The sequence below is a fragment of the Vulpes vulpes genome, chromosome 16, assembly GCF_048418805.1.
Source record: "Vulpes vulpes isolate BD-2025 chromosome 16, VulVul3, whole genome shotgun sequence".
NCBI lineage: Eukaryota > Metazoa > Chordata > Mammalia > Carnivora > Canidae > Vulpes > Vulpes vulpes.
The window spans coordinates 60,671,293-60,687,862 of NC_132795.1; the positions used below are offsets into that span (position 1 = coordinate 60,671,293).

Sequence of the window (16,570 nt, forward strand, 5' to 3'; positions counted from 1 at the left end):
GGTGCTTTGACCATGGACAGAGGCAGCCCCGGCCCGGCCGCGGAAGGGGCGGGGTAGGCGGGCGGGGTCCCTAACGCCCGGCGAGGGGGGTCTCTAACCCGGGACCCGAGCCCGCGCGCCTTCCCGCGGTCCCTCGCGGAGCCCCCGTTCTGCGCTCCAAGAAGGGCTCAGTGGGACCGGGTTGGGGGCCCGCAGGGGCCAGCACGTGCCGAGTTAAGGTCCGGGTGCGGGAGGAGGGAGGAGGCGGCGGCGCCGAGTGGGGCTGCGCAGAGCCTGAGGCTGGCCTATTTCCGAGGCCTGGGTTCGAATTACGACTCGGTGGATTCCTTAATCTTTCCTGGCCTCGGGTTCCTTCTCTGTAAAATGGGGCAAAGATGTCCGCTTTCGGGGTCGGGGGTGGGGGAGAGTGAAAGAGGCAGTGGGGGCAGTGGATGTGGAAGCAGCCGAGCGTCTGCTCTCCGCCACCACCCCGGGCTCAGCGGAGGGTCGCCTCCTCCGAGGGGCTGGCTGAGCACTCCGTCCGCTGCCGCGTTCATCGCGCGTTTGTTTCTGCAGGAACTTTGTTCCAGGGCCCCGAACAGAGGCAGGCATTCTTTCCAGCTGCGACGGTTGGCGACCGGGCAAGCGGTCGATGAAAACCTGTGGCGACCGAAGGCGAAGGCGGCGGTGTCGCGGCGGTGAGGACGGCGGGATTCGGAGTCAGAAGACCTGAGCGGCTTGGAGCCACGGCCCGCATCCTCGATTTCTCCCTGAGCCAAATGCGGCGAATGCTAAAAGCCTCCTTCAGCCGCCTGCAGGGCCCAATCCGGAGGTAGAAGATTGGGCAGGAGCTTGAGCAGGTGCATGCAGGTGTTGGTGGACACCTGGGCAATTTTTGAGGGATGCTGGGGGCCAAGGTGGTCTGTTGTTATTATTCGTATTTTAATTATACCCGAAAAATGGATGTGGGGTGAGGTGGGGTGAGCGGGACTGGCAAGAAAAGTGAGGAGAAAGAACTTGCTTGCAAGTGGGCCCTGCAGGGCTACTGCGTGCGGGTTCCTGCCCTGTGTCATCTAACCTGGAATGGCACCAGCTCTTCCCCCTGACAGTGCTGCAGAAATGGGGAGCTCAAAGAAATGCAAATAAGCAGATAGTCATTCATTCCTTGGCAATTTTTATTGCACACCTACTATGTGCCCACCACTAGTTGATCTAGGAGCTGTGGATACAGCACTGAAGAAAGTAGACTTAAAAAAAATATCCTGCCTTCCTGGAACTTATATTGGAATGAAGGGGAATAGCTAATAGGTAAAATACATAATTAGATTGTATAGCTTGTCCAAAGATGAGTGCTATGTAGCAGGTGGGACCAGGGAGGGCCTCTCTGAAGTGGTCACACTTGCGTTTATTTTTATTTTAATTTTTAAAAAGACTTTGTTTATTTATTCATGAGAGACACACACAGAGAGGCAGAGACACAGGCAGAGGGAGAAGCAGGCTCCCCGCAGGGAGCCCGATGTGGGACTCAATCCCAGGACCCCAGGATCATGCCCTGAGGGAGATGCAGATGCTCAACCACTGAGCCACCCAGGTGCGTACCCTTGAGTTTAAAAACAAAGCTATCCTATGGGCTACTAACATGGTGTGTTCACTAGTGGAAATTCACTGAGCTGTGTACACTCATGATTTTATGCATTTTTCTGAATGTATTTCAAAGCTCAATAAAATGTTTGTTCACGTTCAATAACATCGTAATAGTAATAGCTACCATTTACTCTCTATGTATGGACTGTGCTTCCACTGTGCTAGGCATTTCCATGCATGATCTCATTTAATCCACACAATAAAACTAACATATAAATATTATTGTTTGTCCCCACTTTTCAGAGGAGGCCAATTAAGCTTGGGCATGGCTCTCTCACCCTTGGACACAGTCATGAACAATGCCGTTTTTATTTTCCAGAGCTCAAAATCTAAAGCATATATAGCAAGACCTGCAGTGGGGAAAGTGTGGGTGTGATGGGATCCCTTGAAGGCTGGTGCCCTCGAGGCCTCCTCAAGGAGGTGATGGCTAAGCCTGGAGCTGAACTCAGCAGGCAAGGAGGTGGAGGGGTGTTGAAGACAGCAGTAAGGACAAGGAGGAGGCCTGTGCGTATGTTTGAAGACTGGAGCCTGGCATGGCTACCCATGCCATGGGAGCAAGGAGTAATGGGCAATTTCTTCAGGAGATAGGTGAGGATCAGATCAGGAGGGTCATAAATCTATCCTGAAAGGGTTCTGAGCATAGAGCCCTCGATTTGTGTTTTGGAGATGCCAGTGTGGTCATAGGGTGCCTATAGGATCAGGGGTTGTTACTAGAGGTGTTCATGGGCAAAGAGATCACGATGGCCTGAAATAGAGACTTGGCAGTGTGGGCAGGGAGAGGTGACTCATCCACTAGCCTTGGTGGTGACTGGATGTGGCCAGTGAGGGCCACAGAAGGGTGATGTCCAGTTTTCTGACTTGGCCTATTTATACCATTCACAGAGATCAGCCAACAGCAGGGGTGGGGGTGGGGGTAACCACAGGATTAGGGATTTGGCAGCAAGGGAGAGGTGACCTGAAGTGCTCATAAAGCTTCCTAGTAGCCACTAGCAGGCAGTGCCACAAAACTGTAGGATTGGCCTTGCTTGTATAGACCTAGGAGGCTGCTAAGGCCCTCAGAATGGATCCGTGAGCCGAACACAAGGGGCAGATCATCTGACATGCTCCGCCTCCACCCCTGCAATCTCCGTGGTGCCCTGTACTTCCTAATCCTCATACTTGATTGTAATTGTTGGCTTGTTGATGTCTTATTTTTTTCTACACAGCTTACCACCATCTAAAATTATTTGTTTGTTTCCTTGTTCATTGCATGCCTCTCCACTAGAATGCAAGCCTCTGCAGGAATGGGACCTTGTCCTTGCTCATGACTGTCACCTCTGTCTCTGGATAGCATTTATTGGCCATCATGAATAACCCGTCCACAGGCCTGACTGGAAGCAGGTGATACAGACCCACAAGAGCACAGGATGGTGGATTCCTTTATGCAGTGAAGTCACTGGACATGAGATTTACACTTTGCATAGTATGGGAAGGTTCTTAGTTATTCTAACTGAAAATCAGAGCCCTGTTCAACTGATTCTATAAAATGAAATATAAGGAATATAAGTCTTTCCTTCTTTCTTTCCATTTTCCTTCCTTCCACCCTTCCCTTTTTCCTTACCTCCGTCTTTCTTTCTTCTGTTTCTGTCTCTCTTTCTTCTGTTTCTGTCTCTTTTTCTTTCTCCCAATACTGAACAACCAGTCATATTCCAGGCTTTGCTCTCGGCAGAGGTTCAGCGGTGAACAGGATAGACAATTGTCCTCCTCTCCCTTCTCTCTCCTGGAGTTACATTCTATTCGGACAACTGACAATAAACAAAGAAACTGAGATAAAGAATAATCCTGCCTTCATGGATCTTACATTATAGTTAAGACATGAGCCCCAACCTTATGTTTGTTAATGGTTTATTTGGTGATTAGTTAAGTAATTCTTTCTTTTCTTTCTTTTTTTCTTTTAAAAGATTTTACCTATTTATTCATGAGAGACACACACACACAGAGGCAGAGACATAGGCAGAGGGAGAAGCAGGATCCATGCAGGGAGCCTGATGTGGGACTCGATCCCAGGACCCTGGGGTCATGACCTGAGCCAAAGGCAGACACTCAACCACTGAGCTACTCAGGTGCCCATAGTTAATTATTTCAATAAGCATTGCCTGAGCACCTTCTATACACCTCTGCGAGGTGTGGGGATAAATAGTCCGATATGACTCTGTTTATCTTGTCTTAGTTTAGTGAAGGAGAAAGTCAAGAACTCTACAAGAGGGGAGTTAATACTCTACTAGAGGGGTGCCTGGGGCTGCTATGGGAGGAAGGGACTCCCCCAGCTCACTCAGGAAGCACCTGATGTTTAAATTGATTTCTGCCCACAACTGTCCTTTACAGTCAGAAAATGCAAATAGATAGATGCAGAGTTTTAAAAGGATTGCAGTTTGGTTTCTTGCCTTCTAAGTCATTGGACACTGTTTCTCAAATATTGTTGTGCAGCAGAATCAGCAGGAGAACTTGTTAATAATACACTGGTGAGTCCTGTGTGCATTTAGAAGATACAGAAATTCTGATTCAGAAGGTCTAGTGGGCTTAGCAATATGTACTTAAAATTATTATTATTATTATTACAAAATTTCAAGCAAATGTAAGATAAGAAGGGGTAGTATGGTGAGCCTCCATGGAACTATAAGGTAACTTCAATTATTATCACAACAGTGGCTACTGTTGTTTTGTCCATAATTTCAACCTATTACTCTCCCAATCCCACTCCAAGAACAGGTTCATTTTGATGCAAATTCTAGACATCATATACTTCCATCCATAATTATTCTATGTACCTCTAAAATAAAAGATTTTTACAAAATCACTATCACATTACCATTATCATGCCTAAAATATTAATAATAATTCCATAACCAAGCCTCACTATTCAAGTTTGCCTAATTGCCTGGTAATTTTTTTAAAAATTGGTTTGCTTGAATCAAGATCCAAACCAGATCCACACAATGCATTTGGTTGCTATGTCTCTTTTTTTTTTAAATATTTTTTTTTAAATTTTATTTATTTATGATAGGCACACGGTGAGAGAGAGAGGCAGAGACACAGGCAGAGGGAGAAGCAGGCTCCATGCACCGGGAGCCCAACGTGGGACTCGATCCCGGGTCTCCAGGATCGCACCCTGGGCCAAAGGCAGGCACCAAACCGCTGCACCACCCAGGGATCCCTGGTTGCTATGTCTCTTAAGTCTCTTTGAATCTAGAGATTTTCCCTCCCTATTTTATTCATTCTCAGTTATTTGACAGAAGCCAAGTTGTCTTTCCTGTTGTGTGCCCAATACTCTGCAGTGTGTTCATGGCATCCCTGCTGTGTCATTTAACATGCTCTTCTGATAATTCCTGTAAATTATTAGTTGGGTCTAGAAATTTGATCAGATTCAGATTCAAATTTATGGCAAAAAAATAGCACATTGGTAGTGATGGGTACTTACTATTCTATCACACAGGGTTTCACATAGAGTCTCTTTGGGTTATTAAGAAGATGAGAGGTTCAGGTGTCATCAGACTCTAGGTTCTTCCCACTTATGCCCAACTTCCTGCTTTTCTTGTCTTCTTCCTTCTTTAAGGACAGGATCACAAGTTCATTCATTTTTCATGATCACAAGATGACTGTAATTGCTAGAGGACCACAGCTTTCCTCAAACACTTCTCAGAGACTGCAAGAAGAAAAGAAAATATGTCCCTTCCCCTGTCCTTTCTTAAGAGTATGAAACTTTCTCAGAAGCCTCGGATTTTTCCTCCTGTCCCACCAGATAACTGATTTACCTGTCCATCCCTTAACCAGTAACAAAGGGCAAATAAATATCACGGGAAGCTAAGATGAACCAAAATTCTTCCCCAGTGCTGAAAAAGGGACCATCTTCCTCTACAACACACAGACATCAGGTACATGAACCAAATCTGTGTTCAGTTACCAAGGAAGAAGGGGAGGCCTGAATAGGCAGCCCGTTGTGTCTGTCATAGCACTCAGTAGAGGCTCAGCCTTGCATTGCCTCATGCTGTGTAGTGGGAAGGTGGTCTCTGCTCAACTAAACAAACATACATCTTGTCCCTGAACGCCTTCACTCCAGGCCCTTGCCTTGCAGCAGCACATGGCCTTCAACACTCTCCCGTTTGATTCCATCAACAGTTCATTTGTGAGAAATGATATTCACTGAAGATGGCAAAAGCTTGGCCCTCCACCTGTTCCTCAGACAGAATCTTTTTCTTCTTCTTCTTTTTTTTTTTTTAAAGATTTTGTTTATTCATTCATTCATGAGAGACACACACAGAGAGAGAGAGAGAGGCACAGACGCAGGCAGAGGAAGAAGCAGGCTCCACGCAGGGAGCCCGACATGGGACTCGACATGGGACTTGACATGGGACTTGACATGGGACTTGACATGGGACTTGACATGGGACTCGATCCCAGGACTCCAGGATCACTCCCTAGGCCGAAGGCAGGCGCTAAACTGCTGAGCCACCCAGGGATCCCCCAGACAGAATCTTCAAAACTTGTTTGCTTGGTTGGGTTTGACAGATAGAAAGAAGACCCCATGTCCCCAGCCCTGCAAAAACCCCTCTCCCTTCTTGTTCACGAGAACAACTCATTTACCAGTGAAATGCTTTATTCTTGGGAGCCAGTGCTCTTGTGTATAGTAGACGGATCATTCTCAGGAACTATGCATTGAATGAATGAGTGAATGTCTGTTTTTAAAACGCATGAGTGATTGGAAGAAAATAATTTGCACGCTTAATGCAATTCCAAGAGAAATTTCGATGTTATTTTATTTAATCTGGAAGTGTAAATCAGTGTGACTGGTAAGACAATTATTATTTTTTAAATTATTATTACCTTTGTTAAATAAGGCAACACATGCATGCTATATAACTCAAATTACAGGAAAGGTATATTAAATATCAATCATCTCCCTTTCTTCCTAAATCCTTTTGTGATAACATATTAAAATTTAGTATATGTGATTCCATACCTTTCTCTAGGCTCAAACATAAATTAACAATTGGATAAGAATATTTGTTTGGTTGTACCATAATTTCTCCAATCTCTCTTTTGTCATTTGGGTTATTTCCAGGTTGTTGGCATTTTTTTTTTTTTTTTTTTTTTTTGCCATCATTGATCATGTTACAATAGAGCATCCCAGCACATATCTTCTTAAATACTGGTGCTTTTATTTCTATCAAATAGATTGTTGTGAAGGGCAATGCAAGGTCATTTAATATTTAAATGACTTTGAAGGATTGCTTTCCCCAAAACTTTAACAGTTGACACTTCCACCACCAGTATATGAAAGAACCAGTTTCTATATGCCCTTACATGCATTGAATGCCATTACTTTATAATTTTTTTAGCCAAATGTGGAGTAAAAATGGTGAATAATGCTATTTTAATTTATATTAGTGGGGTTCAAGCTTTTTCTTGATTTATTTGATTTTTGGATTCTGTGTGTAATGAATTGCTTACTTCTGTGTTAAGCAGCCTTTAAAATGGTTCCCAGTGACTACACCTCTGGTATCCACACACTCGTGTCACTCTCTCTAGAGTTTAAGCTAAATCTAGTGATTTGTTTCTGATGAATAGAATTGGCAAAAGTGATGAGATGTCACTTTGCATTTTCTTCTACTCTATGGTTTGTGCTTTAAGGGTCTTATTTAATCTTCCTTTGTTCCTGACATTATAAAAAACATGTTTCTGTTTTTCTTTCATTAGCTTAATCTTTTGACCATTCCATCAGAGATGTTTAAGCCATCTATAGTTCATTTTTGTAAATAATTGTTTTCAATATAGTTAACCCTTTTTTTTTCTCCCCACCAAAACTGTTGTCCTAGTCAGCTCAGGCTGCCATAACAAAATACTGCAGATTGGGTGGTTTAAAGAACAGAAATCAATTTTCTCACAGTTCTGGAGCCTAATGGTCCAAGACCAAGGTTCTAGTTGGTTTGGTTTCCTGGGAGGATTGTCTTTCTGGCTTGCAGATGGTCACCTTCTCTCTGTGTCCTCATGTGGCCTTTCCTTTGTGTCTGTGCCTACACAGATGAAGAGATCTTCCTCTCTTCCTCTTCTTACAAGACCACTAATCCTATAGGATTAGGCCTCCACATTTATGACCTCATTTCACCTTAGTGCCTCCTTAAAGGTCCTATCTCCAAATACAGTCACACTGGGGGTTAGAGCTACAATATATAAGTTCAGGTGGGGGGCAGAACACAATTCAGTCCATAGCAACTACCTGTTAAATAATCCACACTTTCCCCACTGGTTGGTGGCTCCCCCACAGTCATATTATAGTTTCCTGTACATGTACTTTCTCATATTTTCATCTGTTTGCCTGTTCTTGAGCTGGTGCCACTCCATTTTTATCACTATGGCTCTGTAACATTTCTTTATATCTGGTAAACAAGCTCTCCCTTCCATTCTTTTTCAAAATTGATTTAGCTACGAATGGAACTAATTTTTTCATATGTATCTTAAAATAAATTTGTCAGTGGGCACCTTGAGTGGCTCAGTCAGTTGAGCATCTGCCTTTGGATCAGGTCATGATCCTTGGTTCCTGGGGTGGAGCCCCACGTGTCAGGCTCCTTGCTCAGCAAGAAGCCTGCTTCTCCCTTGCCCTCTGCTGCTCCCCCTGTTCGTGCTCTCTCTCTTCTTCCTCTCTGTCAAATAAATGAATAAAAATTTTAAACATAATAAATAAAATAAATTTGTTAGATTTACTAAAGCTTCCTGAGATATTTTAACCAGACTTGAATTAAAGCTGTTTTGAGTTGAACAGCATGTTTACATATTATTCATTCCCCATATGAACATAGCATAATCTCTCCATTTACTGAAAAAATTATGTGCCCTTTAATTGAGTTTCTTGTTAAAAGTCTTGGCTTTGGTTTGATTCATTCCAGGAGGCTTTATGGTTGGGTTGCTATTGTGCGTGATGTCCTGTCATATTTTATATGTAGCTATTGCTGGTATAGAGAAACGCCACTGATTATTTTCTCATAATTTTACTTAGGCATGTGCCACTCAGATCTCCTTCAAGGGAACCTGCCTCAGAGAGTATAGTTGACTGGCATCCTTTGCTGCTACCACTCTGAATCCATCACATTCTTGTCTACTGGGGCCGCACTTCAATGGCTGGGCGCAGACAGGGGGATAGGGCTGGTTCATTCTTCCAGGATGCAGACTCTGGCTCAAGGTCTCCCTCTTTGCCTAATGGAAACATTCTTAGAATCATGTTAACGCCTGAGAGTTTTCTACCCAATTTACCATCCTCTTCCCCTTTCACAGGTATCAAACATGCACTGCAGTGAAGATTCTCCCCATCTTTTTCTATTCTATCCTCTTTACTCTTTTTTTTAAAAAGATTTTTATTTACTTATTTATGAGAGACACATCAGAAAGAGGCAGAGACATAGGCAGAGGGAGAAGCAGGCCTCTCGCAGGGGGCCCAATGCCGGACTTGATCCTGGATCCCGTGAGCTGAAGGCAGATGCTCAACCGCTGAGCCACCCAGGCGTCCTGTATCCCCTTTATTCTTTATGGACATTTTCCCCCAATAAATTTCTATCGTGTCCAATCTTGTTTTGGCTCCTGTTTCTTGGAAGACCTGTACTGAAACAGGGAATAATGTACATATGGTAAAGTGCTCAGATCTTATTTACTGTTCATGAGTATGACAAATGTGCCTATGTATCTCATTCTACCAGCTGTACTTGCTGACTTAATTCTTTCTTTCAATGGTCATTAAAAGACCATTTTAATGAGACTCTTTAAGTGAATATATGATCACTTTATCTATTGAACCATGTTGTTTTATACAAATATAGCATCCATTTTTTCATATCTGTTCTGATAACATTCCTACATTTTTAAAAATTTCATCTGTCTCCTGATTTGCCTTTCTCCATCCCTATGTTTTTAATCTTTTTATAAACTTTTGATTTAAGGCTTTCTCCTGTAGATAATATTACACATTAGTCCTCTCTGAGTCTTTATATTTTTATGCTGAGTTTGATCTATTTCTATTTATTGCAATTCCTCTTTTATTTAAATTCTTTTTTTTTTTTAAGATTTTATTTATTTATTCATGAGAGACGCACAGAGAGAGGCAGAGACACAGGCAAAGGGAGAAGCAGGCTTTGTGCAGGAAGCCCGATGTGGGACTAGATCCCGGGACCCTAGGGCCCTGCCCTGATCCCAAGGCAGACACTCAACCACTGAGCCACAGAGGTGTCCCTTTTATTTAAATTCTTAAAAAAAAAAAAAAACCCATCAGTATTTTTTCATGTATTCTATTTATCATACTCTCTTTCTGTTTCTTTTTTCTTCTTCCCTGTTACTTGCCATTACAAAGGGGAAAATTAAACCAAATTGGGTTTAGTAGTTATGAGCAGCCACCAGGAGAGTAAAATCGGATGTACAATTTCAAGACAAAGATATTTCAATCTATCCAATCAATTTTATTTATTTTTTGAAAAGTTTTTAAATTTTTATTTATTTATTTTTAAAGATTTTATTTATTTATTCATGAGAGACACAGGTTGAGGCAGAGACACAGGCAGAGGGAGAAGCAGGCTCCCTTCAAGGAGCCTGATGTGGGACTGGATCCTGGATCCCAGGATCATGCCCTGAGTCAAAGGCAGATGCTCAACAACTGAGCCACCCAGGCATCCCAATTTACTTACGAGAGAGAGAGCGAGAGAGAGAGAGAGAGAGAGAGAGAGAGCGTGTGCGCCCAGGGTGGGGGGAGGGGAGAGGCAGAGAGAAAGGGAGAAAGTCTTAAGTAGACTCTGTGGTGAGCCTGGAGCCCAACATGGGGCTTGATCTCAAGACCCTGAGATCTTGACCTGAGCTGAAACCTAGAGTTGGACACTTAACTAACTGTGCCACCCATATACCCCAATCTATCTGATCAATTTTAGTTACTGATTACTGTGTATATAAAAATTTTGCTATTTTGTTGTAATGGTTGCTGAGATTTAGAACAGTGACACTTACTGAGTTATTTAAACCTCCATTTTTAGTCTCCCTCTCTCCCCCTCCCCCAATGTTTTTTCTTGCTAGAGCACTTCTCTTTTTTTTTTTTTTTTAAAGATTTTATTTATTTATTTATGAGAGACACACAGAGAGAGGCAGAGACATAGGCCAAGGGAGAAGCAGGTTCTGGGCAGGGAGCCGATGCAGGACTCGATCCCAGGACCCCGGGATCATGACCTGAGCTGAAGACAGACAATCACTGAGCCACATGGGTGTCCTTAGAGCATTTCTTCTAAGAAGGCTTTAAAAGAGGATCTTTGTATGGTAAACAGTAATTACATTGACATCACATTTAAATGAAAGTTTAGCTGGATATGGAATTTTAGGTCCCAAATTCTTTTATTGCCATTTCGTCTCCTTATAGATGTTGCTGTTGAGAAACAATGTTGGTCTGGTTCTTGCTCTTTTATAGGCAGTTTGGTTTGCCTCTAGATGAGTTTAAGCTTTTCTATGTCTTTGATGTACTTAAGTGATACAAAAAAAAAAAGTGATACAAAAATGTACTTAGATATATTTTCCCCCATGTCTCCTATTTCTTTAAGTACTTGTATTTGTACTCTGAGGTTTTAAAACTTTCTCTAATCTGAGAAAAACCTGTCATTATTTATTTATTTATTTAAACATTCCATTCTATATTTTTCCTCTTCTTCTGAGAATTCTATTATTTGAATGTTGATTCTGTTTACATTATCCATGTCTCTTTTCCTTTTTATATTTCATTTGTATAACCCAACTTGATACTTCCTGGTACAAGTCCTCCACTTCTTTGATCTATTCTATATTTATCATGCTATTCAAGCTATTGAATCCTTTGTTTCCATCTTTTTTCATTTTCAAGAATTCTTCTCAGAACTCCTTTATGCCTTTGCCTTTACAATAGCATTTCTTTTTTTCCTTCTTGTTTTGTTTGGTCTGCTAAATTCACTTCATTTACACTTTTCCCATGTGTTGTTTTTTCATATCTCAGCGGCCCTCCCCAATAAACTAGTTATTATTTTTCCTATGAGTTTGTATTCAGGGCTGTCACACTGCAATACAGGGAACTATACCCATTCTTCCAGAACAGGATTCTCAACCAGGGGGGATTTTGCCCCAGCAGGAGACATTTAGAAACTTCCAGAGATATTTTGGGCTGCTACAATCTGTACGGCAGGGGAGGGGATGCAGTATTAGAGCAGTGCTACTGGTTTCTAGTGAGTAGTGGCCAGGGATCTCTCCTAAACCCTACAATGTACTGGAAATCTTCTCACAACAATAATTTATCTGCCCAAAATGTCAATAGAGCCAAGGATGAGAAATTCTATCCTAGAGGTATTAGATGTCTGAGCTGATGAGAAGGGCCAGAGCATAATCCCTAGCTTCTCTCTGTCCTGATTATTTTGCTATGGGGTTTGCAGGGAGAGTGAGAACACATCTCAGGATATGATGTATCCTTCAGACTTCCATCCTGTACCTGCTCTTCTTCAAGAACTGTCTATGAAGCAGGAATCACCATAAGGCCAAGTGGAGCAAGCAAGGAATGCGAGGGGGCTCTTTGGTCAGTTTGCACACTCTGTTAACTGGTTCTTAACAACCCAACTTGGCTAGTCCATTGGGTTAGATGTCAATGATGTTACATTGGCAGTCCTGACAGTACAGGGCTGGCCACTGTGTTTTCTGCTTCACTGTGGCACTGGGCTGGGCAAGGTCTGCATCTCAAAGTCTCTGCAACCTAACTGCCCCTGGTCTCCATCCATGAGGTGCAGCCATGTTTGGCTCTGGGCTTCTATTTTTCCTTCACACCAGTACCTAAACACCTCCCAGTGCTCCAGAGAGTTTTCACAAATTTATGTTAGTTGCCTACAACTTTCTGACTTTTGCAGCATTTATGAGGTAGGGCTTGAAGGAAGGAATTAGGGAGACTAAACTATCCCTCATCTTATCAGAAACTGGATCTCCTAAATTATTTAGATTTTAAAGCTGTATATACATGTCTCTTTGATAAAACAAAAGTAAATTTTAAAGTGAAAAGAACAACAAAAAAACTGAAGAAATTGAGGGACTGTGCAAAAGTTACCATTGAGTGGTGCCTGAATAATGAGGCAATACAGCTAGAATTAGGTTCAACTTGAATAAGAGACTCAAAATCACAGTTTATTCTAGATAGATACAAGTTCATTTCTTCTGTGGTGTGTGTGTGTGTGTGTGTGTAGTATGTATGTATGTAGTTTTTCCTCTTGCATGACCTACATTCCTAAGATTAGGAATCCAAGATGGTTGCTTTGGTTCTATTTATTATGTATCTGTTGCAGCCAACAGGAAGGAGAAAGGGAAAAAGAAGAGGCAAAGAACATATGATAACTATATTTTATGGAATGTGTGTTTCTAATACAGCATACCAAACTGCCCCAAAACTTAGTCGCTTAACACAACAGTAATTTATTATAAATTATGATTCTGTGAGTAGAATGCACTGTTGTAGAATGGTGTTGGCCAGCATTCAGGGACAGCTGATAGGTCCAAAATGACCTCAACTACATGGTTGGCAAGTTGACACTGGCTGTTAGCTAGGGGTGTAGATGGGGCCATTGCCTGAAGCCTCAGTTCTCCTTCATGAGGATCTTCCCTTATAGTTGCATAGCTCCCTCACAGCATGGAAGAGGCATTTAAAAAGGACCATTCCAAGTATGAGTGCCCCAAAAGGAAGGAAATTACAGCTCTAATCTTCCTAAGGCCTGAACTTGGAAGTCCCTGAATGTCTCTCCTATTGCATTCTGTTGGTCAAAGCAGTTACAGGCCCAGCCCAAGGAAGGGGTGGTGGAAGACACGCTCCACAACTTGATGTGAAGAGTGGCATGCACACTCAGGAGGGGAGGAATTGTTGGAAGACATCTTTGGAGGCTACCAACCATACAGATTTGTCATAGGACACCTGTGCTCATCTGCCATCATCCAGAACTAAGTTTAAGTTATATGACCATACTTAGCTACAAAGGAGGTTGGAAAATAGACTTTAAACTGACATCCATGTACCTGGCTAAAAACTGAGGGTTCGCCTCTCTGGAAGAATGACTCGAAATGAGTCATCAAAACATAAATAGCCTGAAGTAGTTACAGGGAAGCAGGATACAAAATTGAGGGGCAGAAGAGCCAGAGAGACCAGCAAAAAGAATGGTAAGAGGAATGGAAAGACAAAACAGCTCATTGCAAGAATACAGTTTAGCAGATCTGATGTCCCAGAAATCATATTTTATTCATCATTTTATCATTGAATGCCAAACACTTTCCTCTTCCCCACTACAGACCAGGCCTTGGCCTAAGTTCTAGGAATATAACAAGAATAAGACATTTTTCCTATACTCAGGGGTAGATGCAAGGTAAAGGCAAAAATAAAAGACAAGGCTTTCATGCCTCTTCCTCCACCCCCTCCCAGTTTAGGAGACCCTTCACTAATGTCACATAAGGGTAGAAGCAATAAAAGGCACCAGGAATCTTTATTCAGAAGAGTGGTAAATATTTGCATATTTGGTAAAATCTTCTAAATCTTCATCTTAAATCCCACACTCCCAAAATAGCCACTACTGGGTTTCCAGACTAGGTTAAGCCCTGATTGTAGACATTTGTAGGTTTTGTGTCCTCAGCATCTCTTTATTCACATTCATTCTATTAAAAACAGCTCTATTTTTCTTTGATATCATTGACTTCAGTCTCTGTGGCTGACATATATGGAATTGACTCCATTCCCATTCCAGGTGTGTGTATGTGGGGTGCATATGGCCCACACACAGCCTGCGCTCTTGTTAGAGTTCTTGCAAATGAGAGTTTAAACAGGAAGAGTAAATTGCAGGTTCTGCTGGAGGCAGCCTAAGAGGAGAGTCTGCCCAAGGCTGAGTCCTGCACAGATGGAAGCAGAACCAGGAAATGATGCGACAGTCCCAATGACTGGATCCACCTATGCCTGAAGGATGATCTCTTAGATTTTTCAAATGTATGAGCCAATTTGCCTTCCTGCTTAAGGCAGTTTAAGTTTGGTTTTTGCCACCTATAAACAAATGAGTCTGAAATGAATAATCTCTTATGTTATAAACTTTAGACTTTTATCATCCCTGTTCTTCTTCTTTGAGATCTTTGGTCAATGTCCTTTAATTACTATTTCAGTGTTGCTCTCCTTCATGGGTCCGTCTCCTCTGACCATGTGCTTATTGAGTAGAATGGTGAATAGAACATTTCACAGTATTTACATGACATCTTCCTGCTTGCCTCTCTCTTCCTGAACACAGGGCTGAATTCTCCAAGGTAAATATAAGTGTGTACTGCCTCCACTGCCCTGCCCTTCCCTCTGGCGGTGGTAGATGACTGTTGCTGTGCCACTTCTCAACACTCCATTAGGGTAAAACCATCTCAGCTATGCTCTGTCACTTAGAAAAGTGTCTCTAATAAATGTTCAATATATATTACTGATATTAATGACAATAACTATAAGTAATAATTTAAAAGCATAATTTAAATTATTCTGCTGTTTTCTTTTTCACTTAACAATGCATGTGAGAGCTCATGATATACATGTATATGGAGCTGCCTTGGTCTTTAAAAACATCTTTTATGGTATTTCTTTGTATGGATGTTTCATAATTTATTTAATCTGTTCCATCCTGTTGATATTCGGTAGTTTCTAATATTTTTTTCTAGTATAAACAATGCTACAGTGAATTTCTTTGTATGTTCACTTTGCCTACATGTACAAGTATATGTACTAGAAATAGAATTGCTGGATCAAAGAGAACATGTATTTTAGAATCAGCTCATCAAGTTCTATGAACATCCTGCTGGGATTGTGATTGGAATTTCACTGAGTCTATCGATCATTTTGGGGAGAACTGGCATTTTTATGATATTATCTTCCTATTAGTAATAGATCTTCCTGAACATAATAGATTTATTTAGATCTTTCTTGTCCCTTAATTTATATATAAGAATAATAAGCCCAAAGAAGTCAATATCTTCTAGAGAAACAAAGTATGAAGGAGAGAATTGTCCTATCAGCAATTAGGACTCATTATGGAGCTATAGTTATCAAGATACAAGGTACAGGAGCAGGGATAAACAATTTGAACATTGGATAGAACAGAAATACCAGAAACAGATTCAATTATCTGTCATGGAAGATTAGTGGTGAAAATAATTATTATTCCACAAGGTGGATCTGGAAAAAAATGTGTTGTTCATATTGGGGAAAAAATGGAATTTATCCCTACCTCACACCATAGATAATTAACCCAGATGGATCACAAACTTACATGTCAAGAACAAAATGTTACAAGTTTTTCTTTTAAAGATTTATTTACTTATTTATTCATGAGCAACAGAAAGAGGGAGAGACACAGGCAGAGGGAGAAGCAGGCTCCACACAGGGAGCCCGATGTGGGACTCGATCCCAGGTCCCCAGGATCATGCCCTGGGCTGAAGGCAGATGCCAAACTGCTGAGCCACCCAGGGATCCCCAAAATGTTACAAGTTTTGATACAAAATATAGGTAAATATTATTCTGACTGGGGAGAGACAAGAATATCTTAAACAAAAAGTGTTAACTATGAAATAAAACATTGATAAAATTGCTTCATAAAATTTAGAATTGTTCATCAAAGACATTGAAAATAAAGTGAAAATGCAAGTTATGGGCAGTCTGCTTTGATATTGCTATATCAATATTTTGATTAGTGTTTCTTTGGTATATATTTTTCTTTTCCTTTATTTTTAATCATTATAAATGATTTACCTTTAGGTATATAATATGTGATTGGTGTGTAGCTGGATTTTAAAATTCCAATTTGATAGTTTCTCCTCTTGTCATAGCAGGTAAATTAACCTGTGTAGTGGGTTGAGTGGTGACCCCTAAAAAGACATATCCACTTCC

General features: G+C 41.6%; 1 long non-coding RNA gene across 1 annotated transcript; it reads left to right on the forward strand.

The window, feature by feature from the left end:
* Nucleotides 1-555: 555 nt before the first annotated feature.
* On the forward strand, nucleotides 556-3,442 carry LOC112929050 (uncharacterized). The gene is made up of 4 exons (XR_011997833.1): nucleotides 556-811; nucleotides 1,435-1,570; nucleotides 1,943-2,211; nucleotides 2,888-3,442. It is a non-coding gene; the product is annotated as an uncharacterized lncRNA (long non-coding RNA).
* Nucleotides 3,443-16,570: the final 13,128 nt, after the last annotated feature.